Consider the following 12,460-nt stretch of genomic DNA (forward strand, 5'->3'; position numbering starts at 1 on the left):
TTAATATTATTTTATTACAAAAATGTTTTTATAAATATCTTTACCCTTATTGTTGATAGGATAGTAGAGATACTAATAGATAAAGATAGTAGCAAAGGCAGAGAGAATGACATGCAGGAAGCACAATGCTGCCTGTGTCACCCACTCAACCAGGTGAGCTATAACAGGGCTAGAATCCCCCCCCCCCCCCCCCCCTTTTTTTTTTTTTTTAGCAAAAGCGCTATTATATCTTGCTACAAGCCCATATACAGTGCAGTATATCGTATAGTCTCAATTTCTTAGTTCGCATATTTGTCGCACTTAAACTTTTAGGACCGTCAAATAAATTTTAATATTAGACTAAGACAACCCAAATAAATACTAAATGCTGCTTTTAAATCATTATTTCATTTTTTATGGGAAAAGAACTATCCAAGGTCCTGTGTAAAAAGTACTTGTCCCTAAAATTGAATTCAAAATCCTGCTCCTCACATAAGAGGTCTTAAATAATCAGGCCCCATCTTATTTTAATGACCTTATAGTACCATATCACTCCATTAGAGCAGCGGTCCCCAACCCCCGGGCCTCGGACCGGTATCGGCCCGTGAGTCGTTTGGCCGCTAGAGTTGAGGCTCAGGTGTGAAATGTATGGTTTTCAGGGTTTTTATCGGTTTTCAGCGTTATTTTGTTATCGTTTTTATTGTTAACTTGGTTTTCCTGGGTCTTTTCACATGTGTTATGAATACATCTTCATTTTTTCAGTACCGGTACTAGTTTTATTTTGTTGTATTTATCCGCGACACCTTAAAGGCCGGTCCATGAAAATATTGTCGGACATAAACCGGTCCGTGGCGCAAAAAAGGTTGGGGACCGCTGCATTAGAGCACTTCAATCTCACACTGCAATCACAAATCTTGTTGTTCCTACAGTATTTAAAAGTAGAATGGGAGGGAGAGCCTTCAATTTTCAGGCCCCTCTTCTATGGAACCACCTTCCAGTTTGGATTTGGGAGACAAACATTATCTCTAATTTTTAGATTAGGCTTAAAACTTTCCTTTTTGCTAAAGCATATAGTTAGGGCTGGATCAGGTGACCCTGAATCCTCCCTTAGGTATGATGCAGTAGGTGTAGGCTGCTGGGGGATTCCCATGATGCATTGAGTGTTTCTTCTCCAGTCACCTTTCTTACTCACTATGTGTTAATAGACCTCTCTGCCCTGAATCATTCTTGTTATTAATCTCTGTCTCTCGTCCACAGCATGTCTTTATCCTGTCTTCCTTCTCTCTCCCCAACCGGTCGCAGCAGATGGCCCCGCCCCTCCCTGAGCCTCGTTCTGCAGGAGGTTTCTTCCTGTTAAAAGGGAGTTTTTCCTTCCCACTGTCACCAAAGTGCTTTTTCATAGTGGGTCATATGATTGTTGGGTTTTTCTCTGTATCTATTATTGTAGGGTCTACCTTACAATATGAAGCGCCTTAAGTAAGTAAGTAAGTAAAACTTTATTTATATAGCACATTTCTAGATAAAAAAAAAATCACAAAGTGCTTCACAAGGTATAAAACAAAAACAGACAAAAGTTAACAAAATGCAATTCTAAAAAGATGTGTTTTCTTTTTCTTGCTGCCACCCTTGGCAGCAAGAAATGTAAACAACTGTTGAAAGTGATGTGGAGGAATTATGTCCCATTCATTTTTACAGAATTGTTTTAATTCAACCATAACGGAGTATTTTGAACTTGAATCGGCTTTTACTTTCAAGATGGAACCAGAAGGCTAAAGTACCTTTTGTTTTAAGATTACATCATTATCATTTATTATTACTTTTCTGATAGTTATGTGGTTTACTGTCTACTATAACATTTTTATTTCAAATCCTGGTCTTAAAACAAACCACTCCTTAGTCAGTGGAAAACCTTTCTGCTCTGACAGAGACTCCTTTTCTGTGAGATTGTTAATGTGTTGCAACAAAGGTCAGAGGCAAAGGTCTAACAGGCCAAACACAAAATTCGAGACAAATTTAGTGATTATTAATGTTTCAAAAAAGAAACTTAATGGAGCCATGGGTAACCTTATGGACTACACCGTGTTTCATCTTTACCCTTAAAAGGACTGCTGCTGATTGATGTCAAAACGTGACAGGGCACACACATCATGTTCACAAAATCACACATATGCTATTCCTGCTTCTTGTCCCGGACTATCTTTAATTCTCGCCCAACTCATCGCCCGTTAAATCCTAATCTAGAAGATTGATATTCTCTATGATAGTTCTATCAATCTCAAGAGAATGAATCACAATAGCTTTCACCTATGCTTTCATAGGTCTGTATGATGAGCATTGTTAGTCATCTGCTAAACTTCTACCACACTGTTATTTGCCTACAGCAAGTGTACACTGTGAAGGTTACAAGGATAATGAAAAGACAATATGTATGTGTGTTCTGTGATCTACTGTGGCGAACACCCACAGCACATGGAGCAAAATCTCAGCTTGGAAATGGCACTGTAGGTGACAAACTATCTGGGAGCAGATTGATCTGCGATTAGCACTGCTGCAGGCAAGGCTCACATAGGGCTTTCTGTTCTCTAACCTACTGGGGATGTAGCCTCACAAATACCACGAGTATTTATGGAAGGCCTTGGTGTCATGGCAACTGGGGGATTGTGTGTAAAACGCAGAGGGAAATGGAAAGGCCAAGCTATACACAAGTACTGATTGCACTGTACTTAAAGAGGAATGGCAGTCGGTTTGAAATAAGAGGTTTCCATGCTGCTTGTCCACCCTGTCATGGTTGAGTTTTGTGTATATGAAACATGATTATGTATGAAATACCGCTTTCCCAGAGTTAAATGCACTGACCAAAAAACATTGTAAACACTCTTTAAAGGCAAAAACACCACTGATGCTTCGAATGGCACCTTTAACTTAAAAATACAGTGTATTGACATGTGACCTGTTGTAATTTACCACATTTTAATCGTGTATATACGACTATATAATAAAACTTTTTTTCTACTATTGGATCTCTGTGATGTCATAAAGAGTGGTTGTCCTTCATATGGTCAACTCAGGTACAAAGCTGGTTGTGAGCACAGAAACCACCTAACTGCTGTTTAAACGCTTTGTTTCCAAGGGACAGCCAATCAGATGAAAACTGGCTTAACCCTCTGAGGTCCAGATCATCATCAGTGAAAACCTGAATCCTTTGCAATCACAATATATACATTTTGTTTATGAGAAAAAAAAATGTTCGCCCAAACTTTGGCAATTAAGGGACAAAGAAAATAATTCTAATATGTTTTGGGCTTTATTGGACAGGTACAAAGAAGAGGAAGAAGGAGGAGGAGACATGTGGCAAAAGGGCCGCAGGTCAGATTCAAACTTGTGTCGGCTGCTCTCAGCCATGCAGCATATGGCTTATCTAACTGAGCTACACTGGCACTGAATATAACTTTTCTTTGTCCCTTAATTGCAAAGAAACATTTGCCATTTACATTTACATAAAAAAAATACTTTTTTACTTGACTCCAAACAATAAGGTAGGATTTCAGTTTGGAAAGGGTTAGGGTCATCACCAGGAATACCACTTTTTGATATTTTAATTCTTGGCAACTGGAATATTAATTGGCTTAATAGGAGTTGTTCATAAAGAAAAAGAAAAAGGGATTTAAGTCTTAAGTCAGACTTCTGTAACCTTTTTCAAATTGTGACACAGCCAACAAGGTTTCCCTTAAATAACCACAGAGTCACAATAGACCATAATAGAATTTCTACATACACATATGATATATTTACAAATGTTAAAAGATTATGTTCACAGGCTGTATTGGTGGGGGGTGGGTTCAACTAATCATAACTTGATAAATGTCACCTGAAAGACAAAATTGGAAAACCTGGAAGAGGAATTGTATTCCATGGATCAGATAAAAAAATTTTTTAATATGGATCTATTTCTGAATAACATGAAAAAAAGAAACTTGTCAGATGCATGATGTTAAAACAAGTTGTTTATGGATAATTTAATGAATCTGTCTAACAAACATGCTCCAATCGGGAAGCAAACAGCGAAGGGTTGTCAGATGATGAGTTAAGATCAACAATGCTGCAGAGAGATAAGGGAAAAAGAGACTGCTCAGGAATTGGGTTGTATTTATGACAGAAGTCATATTGTAGATAAAGAATTAAGATGACTAAATCACAACAATAAGAGACAACACTGTAAATAATAGTAAGAAATCATGGAAAGTGATAAATATGTGATGAATTAATAAAATTTCATAGATATGTAGAATTCGGAGGCATATAGGTATTGCTAATTTTATTTTAAAGATTTTTTTGTCAGTAAAGTATACAATTTACTATTTTTTTTTTCAGTTCAACAGATCTTGAAAAATATAATGAAAGATGAAATGTATCATTTTGCATTAAATCAGATTACTGAAGAGTCTAGAGTTGTAAGACCTTTAACCTTATAATATGTTCGGAATTTACCTCCAGATCTGGATAGAAGCCAAAGTATTGCCTTTGCATAAATTTCCTTGACAAGTCTTGATTTTATTGGTTCTGACTGGAAGTGAATGTTTGAAAAGATAATATCGAAACAAATGTTTGATGACTTTTGTCAAAATGGCAAACAGTTTTGCAACATGCATATACCTCAATATTCCACCAGTACTGTATAAGAGACAAACAAAGGGATACTAACAATAGTAAGTTTGTTAAACTTTATCACTGTTTTTAAATAACACTTGATGGTTTTGATCATGACATTCTTATGGGAAAGCTTAACACTATGGTTTCGCACCTTCAGTGTTGACTTTAATGAAGAGAAAATAATTGAGGTAAAAAAAAAAAACCAGGACTTTACTCTTGTGTTCCACAAGGCAGCCATCTGGGCCCTCTTTTATTTTTAATTTTTATGATTTAGTTTGTTAAAATTCTGACAAAGTAATATGTACATTTGCAATACATACATTATTTACAACTTCTTCATTAGCGTCTGCAGGCAGAGCTTACAGGCTGTAAATCAATCAGTGAAAATTATCAAATTAGCAGTAAATATTGTCAAAACTAAATCTGTTGTGTTTGGTTCTAGGAAACCTCTTTCTAAGTCTCATTTGTTGAATTGTGATGTTGATAGGATATCCATTGAACAGGTTAAGAAGATTAAATTAAAAAATGTAAAATTAAATAACTCTTTTTTGTTGGTCTAAACAGGTGAACTATGTAATTTCAACAATGGCTGCTGATAGCTGATAGCTGTTGCTAGAAAGTGCCATGCACCACAACACCTTTGTATATAATTAGCCTATACTGGAACTAATCATAATTATGAAACCTGTCAGTGAAGTCAACTGATGTTAGATCTAGTAAATCCAGTATGAACAAAACAGTTCTTTAATGCTTATTTTTTAATATGCAATATACTTTTTGGTTATAAAGTTTGTGTTTTCTAATTTGGTTTTTGTAAGTTTGAAGATTTTTTCCCCCCTTGGTGGGCACCAGGAAGAGTAGCAATCACATGGTGGAAGCTAATAAATAAATAAAATTGTATATTACTTCTGTAAGTGCTGCTGAAATTGATAATTTTATTTCTTTTACTTCCTGCTGATTTATGGTTCTGATTATGTTCAAGGAGCACATCTGTTTACAGCAGCAAATAATTCGATTTCACTAGCAAATTTAGGCTACTAAAGTCAAGCATTTAGTTATACATCTTTTGCTTCCCTTCTGATAAGATATACACCACAAATTAGGAGGGTTTACAGCATATAGCTAATTCCAGCTCTGCTTAAAATAGAGATATTCAAAAGGATTCAGCGAGTTAATTTGCTTCTTTCACAGAAAGAATCAGAGTAGAGGGACTGTCTGTTTTCTAAACTTAAATATAAATTTGACTATCAACGCTATTAAAAAGTCTAAATGATTAAAATCTTATACCACTTATGACTCATCTGCAAGGGGCTATTTATAGTTTTTTTTGTACTTTAACTTTACATTGTTATTTCAATAATAATATGTTGTTGTTACATTTATGAAATTGTAGAATAAAAGTCATAAAAATTGTTTAATTAACACAATTTGGGCAAGTGTGGAGTCAAATCTATTAAAATGTACAGTCCTATTTTAACTGGTGTTGCTCTTAAACTATATGGGGCACTCTAAACATTAAAAGTTTTGTTTTGTTTTGTTTTGAACTTAAGATCATGCATTACTATACATGTATAATTGGAATATGTCATAATATACATGTCATATGATTTCCACGTTTATATTCATGTGTTCATATTCATCTATATTTTTGCCAAAGCCGCAGGGAATTACTGGAGACAGGCACAAAGAGCCACAGGGAACACTGGAGCTGCAGGTCTGCAGACCACACATGGCATACCCAAACTGTAATAACTTCACAGGCCATAATACAGATCTATAAAGACTTGATTTCAAAAGAAACATCTTATAGGTTCTGAAACGCAGCATATTTGTGGCTTAAATACGTCCTAATTCTAATCCTACTACTAGGCAGTTCTCCAGTAATGTGGTGGATGGTCGGTGTAGATTTACTACAATATCAAAACACTGTAGGTTTTGCACATCCACTCCTGAGTTACTTTTAACTGTACAAATGTGTGATATAGATGACTGGCGAAGAGACAGTGGTATGCAGCCTTGTGGATACTCAGGACACATTTACCTCTGGATCACTGGAGCGTTAGACCAATCCTTGTTTTGGCCCCTCATGCTTTGTATTGCATCATTTCTCAACCCAACCTCTTCACTAGAAAACCATACAAGGATGTTTTAGTGAAATGGTTGTAGTCTCTTGTAGTTTTGGTCAGCAATACACTGTTAAAAACCTACTGCATGAAAAAGGGTCTAATTAATACTGTGCAAGATTTCACACATATGCAGCAAATATATTATATAGTCTCCATTTAATAAAGCCTGACTTCATAAATGCGACTTCAGTAGGATGAAATGCTTCTGGAGGCCTGTTACCTCTGCTTTAGCTCTGTGGAGAATCTAGGTCTGCCTGGACACTGCTGAAAGCCCTTTATTAGGATATCTTTTTAGTCTTAATAGAGGCTGTACTACAGGTTATTATTTGTCACCCTAAAACATTTCGGGTTGATCATGTATTTTGCTGACACTTGTCTGATAGAACTAGCACTGTTATAAAATTATTTTTACTTCACTAAAAGAGAAATAAAAATACAAACAGCTGTCCTCTTTCAATAATCACAAAACTGCTTTTAACAGCTTGAGAGCAGAGGGTGTGACGAACATCAAAAACAAACTCAAAGTTGCATTAGTCATGTTACAACATGGCCTCATTTAAAAATGTGTAATTTAGTTATTTTTTGCTAAAGTAGCTATAATCAATACTACTACTACTTGCGTGGCAGCAAACAGCTACAGGCCCAGAGTGAAACTCATCAGTAGTGGAAATATGTAGTGGAGAATTTTGCAGCTGAAGGGACAAATATTTCCCGTAGGAAGTGGTGGAGATCAAAATCAGAGCAAAAAGATGGTGGATACACTTCTAATCAGATGTTTACCTGACAGTGTCTATTACAACCCAAAGTGGAATCTTTTTTCCAACAAAAAAGAAGTCATTTTGTTCTCCAAACCTTAATGAAACCAGTAAAAACAAAACAGATGATTAAAATGAAAGTCCGAAATAAGTCTTGAGCTGAAGTTGGCTGGTGGATTGCATGCAATTTGTACAGGCTCGTTCTGTGGGCTTTTGTTGCCTTTCATTGCCGTTTAAGAGTAGAAATATTCTACCCATTTTTCCTGTTCAGCAATGTGACATGACCATCGTTTAAAATAATTGTTGAAGAAACCTGATTATTGGTTAATTGTATGGGAATGACAGGTGCTGACAGTTGTTACATTTTACTGGCTATAAATTAATGATACTGTTGCAAGTTTTCGCAACAAGCTTAAAAGGTCACATCAGAATGTAAGTCTTGTGTTCTGCCATTATGACTTGATTGCACATATTGTACATATAAGAATATTTTTTAAAAAATAAGTCAATGGGGAAGATTATTGAAAAAAAGGTTTTGTTTTGTTTTTTACCATGTGGCTTCTCTGCAACTGAAAGTTGCTAGTCTATGACCTTGCAGTGTCATTGTTTGCTCAGTCAGACTCACAGCTCACTCAGTTCTGTCTTAAAATGATAAGTTAAAGGCCTCAGCAGTCACCTATGTACAGAACATCATCTTTGAGTCTATAAGCTTTTAAAACTGTGTATCATGACTGAGCAAACAACACAGAATGCGATGCTGAGCCACTAATTCATTTAGCGCCAGTGATGACTCATTTTACTCTCACTGTTTGGGTCTAAAACTTCAAGTAGTGAAGACTTGTGTAAAATAATTAGAAGAATTTACACTAATTTTTCTTAAATGTTGCTTTCATGTGACTGAACAAATATGTATTTCGATCAAGAAACAGATGTTTCAAAATGTGTGGGATCACCTCTTCAGGTCACTGTGTAAATGAAAGAAATAGGCACTTATTCACCTCTTAATAGTGAATTACTCTCTGATGACAGACAGCTCCTCATCAGTAGGTTTCACTACTGTTTTCTCAGACCTTGACTGACCCAGCAGCCATCCTCTTTCAACATGACTTACACCGCAACATGGCCATGTACTGTGGTGTACACATGCACTTGTGCTTCTATGCTTTCCTGCTGCTTGAGCAGCATTTCAGGGCTCTGCTAAATGATCCTCTTCTCTTCACCCTCTATCCTCACACTCCCTGCTAGGGACTCAGCCTCTTCTCATGTGTTTCTGCTCCTCTCATTTTCTCTGTTGATCCTCTCCTCCCAATTGGCTCGGCTCTGCCCTTTCAGCTCGCTCGTCGTGTTCATGTAGACGAGGCTGGGGCAGAGAGTCCTTAATGTTTATCAGCATCCAAGTGGATGCTGTCAAGGAATAAATAACCATCACATTCGGTGATTGCTTGATGAGATGTAATTAGGCGTGCCGATTTGAGATTAATCACGAGGAGTCGGTCGCTTCGTTCTAAAGCATCGCTCTCAAGGAGGCATCCTGGGATTACAAGGGAGTGACTTGAAGATGTGCAACATATACCCATAAATGGGTGTTTTTTTAATGAAAAATACAAATATAATAGCCTCAGAATTAGAACTGAAGACAGACCACACACATTTAGTTCAAACTTACACCCTGGTTCAAAACAGCTGATGTTTGGGGAAATGCTTTTACTTGATTTTTCTCTTGCCTTGCAACTCCTTCACAAAGGTCACTGTATTAGGCTTGCTGCATATTTTACTGTAAAGACATTTTTAAAATGAACAGTAACCTGACCTGGAACATGATGTCTGACTCTGTTTCCTAATACCGCCCGGTCAGACTACACTATTGATCCTATATTTTGCTGAACTGTTTTGTAGCCAGCTGTTTCTTAAGGAACAATGAGTCTGAGGCATTTTGGTTTTTAATCCATCTCCACCCAAACACACGTCACAAACCTCCTGAACTGCAAAATGATAGTCTTTTATCACAAAACCTAAATGAGAGTTTTGTTTACAATAAAAACCCAAAACAAAACAAAAACCCCCAGAAAAGTTGGAAAATATCATTAGCCAGAGAGACAGAAATTTTTCAAGAAACAAAACGGGAGATATAAATATTTAAGTGTAGTTAAAGGTTAAATAGAAACGAGAGAGAAGAGAGTGCTCACAGAAACAGAAAAATGGAAGCAACAGCAGCAGACAGACATGAGAGAAGCGGGAGCATGAGGAGTAGTCACAAGAAAGTCTGTCCTACCTCTGGCCATTGCTGCTCTCACTACAGTCCAAGTAACATCCTTGTTTAGTCGTTTAGTAGAGACCAAGCTAGTCCAGTCCAAAAGACTGCCAGTCAGTCAGCAGGCTCAAGGATGTGGAGTCGTGGCTAGACTGGACTGGTGTCTGGTTCCCAATGAGGCAGGCAAAGAGAGGCAGGCAGCAGCCGCCGAGTCGTCTTCTCTGCTCACACAAACACTCGGCTACATGCAGCACGACAGCAGAGGCACTGACTGGAGCCTCAGCAGGCACAGAAGCAACATCCCTCCCATCCAGCCTGAATTAATTAAGCCTTTTTTTCTCTCTCTCTCTCTCGCTCGCTGCTGTTTTTTCTCTCTCCCTCTCTCTCTCCCTCTCTTCCCGAATGTGTGTGTGTGTGTGTGTTTCTGCTTCCCCATGTTCAGCTTCCTCTCTTGCTCTCTTCTCTTCCTTTTCTGTCTCACTGATCAACAGCTGCGCTTGCTTCTTCTCTTCCCCTTTGATTCAACTGTCCTCACTACGGTCATATCTGTTTTATTCTTTTTGAATTTTCAAAAACAATAAATCTTTTTTTTTTTTAAAACAATATTTCCTACAAAAGGCAGAATGCCCAATCACATTTATGTTTCAGAGAATGGAAATAGACTCAAGAGTGTCACATCTATTCAAATTGTCATACGTCTTCATTGGTGGCAGGTTCTATTATAATAATAAATAGTTCCAGTTAAATTGTTTGTGTTTAATCTGATGTAAGGCTTCCAGAATGGAAACAGTTAAATTATGAACCTCTATTGGCTTTGGTTAACTCTGGGAGATCTTAGGGCACCTACAGTTGGTTTATTCTAGTCCAAATTGGTTGATAAGTTTGTATAGTCCTAGCTTTTCCCGTGGTTTGGTTTCTTTAGAAACAGAAAACCCCAAGCAAATCAAATTTGTCAAGCCATCCCAATAAGAACATTCAACATTGCAACAGTTTGTAATGGATAACAGTTTGTATCCATTGCACATCTTCAGTACTCTGTGCTTCTATGCTACTCATCCCAGAATGCAAGTACACGACTATGTGGAAGCATTTAGCTCAAACATTCAATGTACACCTGATAGTTGTGTCTGATCACATTCTCACCATAAATAACTCATGGCCACCTCTGCCAGTGGAGTATTGACAATCAGGGACAAATTAAATTATCATTCTGATTTGCACTGAAAACTGTTTTGTTTTCTTAGATTTTTTTTTTTAAATAAATAACTCCTTGGCCTTTTACCAAAACATAACAACAGGGATTTAACAACAAGGTTTGGAGCCAGCGCTGGGGTCATCACTGATGATGACTTACAGTGGGGCAAAAAAGTATTTAGTCAGCCACCGATTGTGCAAGTTCCCCCACTTAAAATGATGACAGAGGTCAGTAATTTGCACCAGAGGTACACTTCAACTGTGAGAGACAGAATGTGAAAAAAAAAAATCCATGAATTCACATGGTAGGATTTGTAAAGAATTTATTCGTAAATTAGGGTGGAAAATAAGTATTTGGTCACCTCAAACAAGGAAAATCTCTGGCTCTCACAGACCTGTAACGTCTTCTGTAAGAAGCTTTTCTGTCCCCCACTCGTTACCTGTATGAATGGCACCTGTTTGAACTCATCATCTGTATAAAAGACACCTGTCCACAGCCTCAAACAGTCAGACTCCAAACTCCGCCATGGCCAAGACCAAAGAGCTGTGGAAGGACACCAGGAAAAGTATTGTAGACCTGCACCAGACTGGGAAGAGTGAATCTACAATAGGCAAGCAGCTTGGTGTGAAAAAATCAACTGTGGGAGCAATCATCAGAAAATGGAAGACATACAAGACCACTGATAATCTCCCTCGATCTGGGGCTCCACGCAAGATCTCATCCCGTGGGGTCAAAATGATCATGAGAACTGTGAGCAAAGATCCCAGAACCACACGGGGGGACCTGGTGAATGACCTGCAGAGAGCTGGGACCAAAGTAACAAAGGTCACCATCAGTAACACACTACAACGGCAGGGAATCAAATCCCGCAGTGCCAGACGTGTTCCGCTGCTGAAGCCAGTGCATGTCCAGGCCTGTCTGAAGTTTGCCAGAGAGCACATGAATGATACAGCAGAGGATTGGGAGAATGTCATGTGGTCAGATGAAACCAAAGTAGAACTTTTTGGTATAAACTCAACTCGTCGTGTTTGGAGGAAGAAGAATACTGAGTTGCATCCCAAGAACACCATACCTACTGTGAAGCATGGGGGTGGAAACATCATGCTATGGGGCTGTTTTTCTGCCAAGGGGACAGGACGACTGATCCGTGTTAAGGACAGAATGAATGGGGCCATGTATCGTGAGATTTTGAGCCAAAACCTCCTTCCATCAGTGAGAACTTTGAAGATGAAACGAGGCTGGGTCTTCCAACATGACAATGATCCAAAACACACCGCCCGGGCAACAAAGGAGTGGCTCCGTAAGAAGCATTTGAAAGTCCTGGAGTGGCCTAGCCAGTCTCCAGACCTCAACCCCATAGAAAATCTGTGGCGGGAGTTGAAAGTCCGTGTTGCTCGGCGACAGCCCCAAAACATCACTGCTCTCGAGAAGATCTGCATGGAGGAATGGGCCAAAATACCAGCTACTGTGTGTGCAAACCTGGTAAAGACCTATAGTAAACGTT

The 12,460-nt window shown here is 38.2% G+C and overlaps 1 protein-coding gene across 5 annotated transcripts in view; it reads right to left on the reverse strand.

Moving 5' to 3' along the window:
* The window catches only part of dgkg (diacylglycerol kinase, gamma), a 159,913-nt gene extending 149,747 nt beyond the window's left edge, over nt 1-10,166 (reverse strand). For all 5 annotated transcript variants that reach the window (XM_086268002.1, XM_086268001.1, XM_086268004.1 and 2 more), the window contains exon 1: nt 9,783-10,166. The gene's annotated coding sequence lies outside the window, so the exon portion shown is untranslated. The remainder of the gene's footprint in view (nt 1-9,782) is intronic.
* Nucleotides 10,167-12,460: the final 2,294 nt, after the last annotated feature.

This window comes from Aulonocara sp. 'chitande type north' Nkhata Bay, linkage group LG16 (genome assembly GCF_057382095.1).
Source record: "Aulonocara sp. 'chitande type north' Nkhata Bay isolate Kocher_YH1m ecotype deep benthic linkage group LG16, A_spYH_male_GT1.1, whole genome shotgun sequence".
Classification (NCBI taxonomy): domain Eukaryota; kingdom Metazoa; phylum Chordata; class Actinopteri; order Cichliformes; family Cichlidae; genus Aulonocara; species Aulonocara sp. 'chitande type north' Nkhata Bay.